At 37.7% G+C, this 5,017-nt stretch overlaps 1 non-coding gene across 1 annotated transcript; it reads left to right on the top strand.

Moving 5' to 3' along the window:
- The first annotated feature begins 2,225 nt into the window (after positions 1 to 2,225).
- On the top strand, positions 2,226 to 2,298 carry Trnaa-agc (transfer RNA alanine (anticodon AGC)). Its single transcript has one exon. It is a non-coding gene; the product is annotated as a tRNA-Ala (tRNA).
- Positions 2,299 to 5,017: the final 2,719 nt, after the last annotated feature.

Genomic DNA, 5,017 nt, shown 5'->3' with positions numbered 1-5,017 from the left:
ATCAGTGATTTTAATTTTAGCTATCCATGACGTGAGGGATCTTCTATTTATCTCTATTGACCTGTCTTTAAAATACATAATAGTGAAGGAAATTTAGGAGGAAAGCTCCAGTATGGACCCTGTGCCATAATACATATGGATATATACAAATGTGGCTTAAATACATTCATATGAGATGTATATTATGACTAGGGGGGCAGTTCAGGGGTAGTGGAGTATATGCGTAGCAAGCAGAGAACCCTGGATTCAATTCCCAGCACCAAATAAATAAATAAATAAATAAAAAGCACATCAATACTATCACCAAAGATCAATTTGCTGATACAACTGAAACAAATAACTTCATAATTGACAATTTAGCCAGTGGGCCTGGGAGTTCTGAGGTACTGATGTTGTATAGTTTCTTGATCTGAGTCTGGTTATGTAGGTACATCGAGTCTACGGAAATTCATTGAACCAAAGACTTGCAGCCTGTGCCCTTTTCTGTATTACTTTGTATTCCAAAACCAGTTTAAAACATTTACTGTTTAGTCTTAGGGGTGTGTGTGTGTGTGTGTGTGTGTGTGTGTTCACAGGCTGGTGCTGAACCCAAAAATCTCACAACACTAAGTATATCACTGAGCTTTGCTCCTAACCTCAATCTTGTTTTCTTGAGAAAAAAATAGAGTAACTGAAATAGTATGCCATATACACAAAACCATACATAGTTGAACTACAATGAAGATCAAATAATTTTTGAAAAGTTACAAAGTAAAGCCCAATAGGCCTGAATCTTTCATTTAAAGTGGACTTATGTTACATTTTCAACTCTCCCCCAAAGAACTTTTTTTTTTTTTTTTTTTGCAGTTCTGGGGGATTGAACCCAAGACCTTGCACATGGGAGGCAAATATTGTACCACTGAACTGCACCCCAGCTCCTAACATTTGTTATTTCCTTATAATTATAGAGGTGTATTAAAGCGAGTTTTTAAATAATTGTTTTTTGGTCTTAGGTATTTTTGTTTGAAAAAAAAATCTACACTTTTTTTAAAATTTGGAAAATAGGCTCTTTTATGATATTTTTGATGTTTAGTGATTCATACACTCAACATTCAACCGACTAACTCATAGAGTACTACTACATGGTAGTTGCAGCACTAGACTCTGGGGACATAGTGGTGAACAAGATTGGGACAGATCTAACTTTGATGGAAGACTCTCACCAAGTCTGTATCTCAGCAGGAAACACAGACATCAAATGACAAATTACACAACTCATTAATTTATTGCACATTTAATCTAAAATTACAAATGAAATCAATAAGCTAGGCATGGTGGTGTGCACCTCTAATCCCAGCTACCTGGGAGGCTGAGGAAGGAGGATCGCTTGAGCCCAGAAGTTCAAGACCGGCCTAGGCAACATAGCAAGACCCTGTTTCAAAAAACAAAACAACACACATACACACAGAGTCAATGACAAATTATTCTAATAATTTAATTAAATATTATTTATTTTCAACGAAGAAGTACAGGCCACTATGAAAGCATGCAATTAAAGAATATGGACTGGTCTGGAGATGTTCGTGATCAGGGATAGATTAATACCTTATGGCAAATCTGCAAATAGAGTCACCAATAACTGTCATAAAGAATTAATTAACTGTATGTTACGTGAATATGTACAAAATAAATTGCAAATTTGAAAAAGTATTTTGTGAAATAGTATGCCCCTATTTTGCAATTGAAAATTTAATTTATAGTTATATGTATATATATATATATCTGTATATACATATACACATACAGAATATAGAAGAAAATATATATCATATGAATGTGTGTGTACATGTGTGTGAGACTGGCCAGTCACCATAACCTGTTCTTGCCATCTTCCTGGCTTCTTCTCAGCCTTGCTTGTAGTTAGGTCAAGTGACTGAATTCTTAAACTAGAATATTGCTCAGTCATATGTAGGTCTAGATCCATGGACTATGAGGTTACCTCCTCCATTTTATCCTCTCCCTTCCCTCCAACTGAAACCAGAACTTGATGGCGAAACTTCTCTAATGATGGGGACAATGATAATACCTGGAGATGGCAGATCAACGACTTGGAAGGGACCTGGATTCTTGGATGACTGTAAGGAACAGAAATTTCCTAACAACCTAAACATCTCACCTTAGTATTTTTTTAAAAATACAGACTTATTTTCTTGGCCAGTTTTAGTTTTAAAGAAAAATTTAGGGCTGGGGTTATAGCTCAGTTGGTAGAGTGCTTGCCTAGCATGCACAAGGTCCTGGGTTCAATCCCCAGCACCACCAAAAAAAAAAAAGAAAAAGAAAAGTTTAGCAGAAAGTACAGGGTTTCCTTAAACCCTCTATCCCCCTCGTAGTTCCCTGTTATTAATATCTTGCATTCGTATGGTACATTTGTTGAACTGTGAGTCAGTAATGATACTGTACATTATTATTAACTGAATTCCACTAATTACATTAGGGTGCATTGTTTATGTTGTACATTCTATGGGTTTTGACAAATGTGTAATGACACGTATCCCTCATTACAATATCATACACAATAGTTTCACTGTCCTAAAAAAAAATCAATGCTTCACCAATTTATCCCTACCTCCCTTCCCTTCCCCAAACCCCAGGCAAATATTGATCTTTTTACTGTCTCTATAGTTTTGCCTTTTCAGATACTTTGAATCATACAGTGTGCAAATTTTCCTCTCCTTAGCATTTATTGTTAATTTAAAGCCAATTAATCTCTTTGTCCTAATGAAATTTGTATATGCACAGAAAAAATTTAAAGGACATATGCTATATTAATAGAGCTTCTTTCTTCCATTGGGACTCTGAGGGACTATCACTTAGGAAACATTTCTATGATGTTTGAAATTTTAATTGTTACTTATTATTTTATGACTGAAAAAATATGTCCATAGTACATTTAAAAATTGACTTCTTAAGCTAAATACAGAGGAATCAGAAGTAATCATGATTTTTTTTTTTCTTCTTTTTTCCTTTTTTGAACCCAGGGGTGTTCTACCATTAAGTTACAACCCAGCCCTTTTTTGTTGAGGGGTACTAGGGTTGAACTCAGGGGCACTCAACCACTGAGCCACATCCCCAGCCCTATTTTTTTTTCCCGTTTTTTAAGTTTATTTATTTTGATTTGTTGTACACAAATGAGGTACAACTGTTGTTTCGCTGGTTGTACACAAAGTAGAGTCGCACCATTTGTGTAATCATACCTGTACATAGGTAATGATATTTGTCTCATTCTGTTATTTTTCCTTCCCCCCACCTCCTCCTCACCCCTCTTTTCCTCTATACAATCCATCCTTCCTCCATTCTTGCCTCCCTCCCACCCCCATTATGTATCATCATCCACTTATCAGAGAGATCATTCGACCTTTGGTTTTTTTGGGGTTGTCTTATCTCACTTAGACGATATTCTCCAACTCCATCCATTTACCTACAAATGCCATAATTTTATTCTTCTTTATGACTGAGTAATATTCCATTGTGTAGCTATACCACAGTTTCTTTATCCATTCATCAATTGAAGGGCATCTAGGTTGGTTCCACATCTAGCTTTTGTGAATTGAGCAGCTATGAACATTGATGTGGCTGCATCTTTGTAATATACTGATTTTAAGTCCTTTGGGTATAGGCCAAGGAGTGGGATAGCTGGGTCAAATGGTAATTCCATTCCAAGTTTTCTAAGGAATCTCCACACTGGTTTCCAGAGTGGCTGCACTAATTTGCAACCCCTCCAGCAATGTATGAGTGTACCTTTTCCCCCACATCCTTGCCAACACCCATTGTTGCTTGTATTCTTGTTAATAGCCATTCTAATTGGGGTGAGATGCAATCTTAGGGTAGTTTTGATTTGCATTTCTCTTATTACTAGAAATGTTGAACATTTTTTCATATACATGTTGATCACTTGTAGATCTTCTTCTGTCCTATTTTTGTATTTTATTTAGAGACAGAGTCTCATTGAGTTGCTTAGCACCTTGCCATTGCTGAAGCTGACTTTGAACTTGCCATCCTCCTGCCTCAGTCCCGAGTCATTGGGATTACAGGAGTGCACCACCTCGCCTGACAGTAGACAAGTTTTATGTCCATTGTCTCATATAATCAACGTAACACATGAGGTAGATACTAATATTAGACTCATGTCAATCCTTCCAACAGTCCTATGAGGTGGTTACTATTATAAGATCCATTTCACAAACAACGAACCTTTCCAAGGACACATAGTAAGTAAGTGGTCAGAACAAGGGTTTGACGCCAAGTTTGCTTTCATTCCAAGCTTCAAGCCTTAACCGAGCTGCTCTAGCTATAAAAAAAAAAAAAAAAAGTAGGAAGGAAGGACTCTCCAGAACAAGGTCTCATGAAGGGGAAGCCTTGGTCACAGAAACATAGCTGGATGGACCTTTGAGAGCTCTCAACCAGCTTCTTCATTGTCCATACAGGGGCCCACTGAGTCCCACGCTCTTTACTGCATGCTTTGTAACAGAGTCAGGAAATGAGAGCAGGCTTCTAACTCAGGTCAGTTGTTCTCCCGTTGACCTCTGTGCTTGGGTGGTGGCAGTGTTCACTGTACCTGCCCACCAGAGAAAAGGCATGAGCCTCCCACTGTCGGTGAAAGAAACAAAGCTTTCTTCATGAGCATAGTCAACTCCTGACCCCACATCCTGCTGTCACTGAAGTTTGACTTTGTGGATCTCGGAGCAAGAATTCCAGGCCTCAAGTTATTGGTGAAACATAGCCATCACTGTAAACATCATGTAAAGAATTTCTAAATGTATACTCATGACACGAAATGCTTGATGAAGAGCAAGTGGTTGCCATGGCGCTCAAGGCAGTATCCATGGCACACAAACATCTTCCTAATATAGTTTCTTTCTGATAAAAATAGCAGACTGAGAGAACAGTGCGTTTAGGTAGGGTGAGGGCATTGAAGAAATGAGACCCATTTCATTTTGTTGCTGACTGTTTTCAAATCCATTATCTAAGCTCCTGCCAA

This window comes from Sciurus carolinensis, chromosome 12, assembly GCF_902686445.1.
Source record: "Sciurus carolinensis chromosome 12, mSciCar1.2, whole genome shotgun sequence".
Lineage (NCBI taxonomy): Eukaryota > Metazoa > Chordata > Mammalia > Rodentia > Sciuridae > Sciurus > Sciurus carolinensis.
This window is presented reverse-complemented; position numbering and strand designations above follow the sequence as displayed.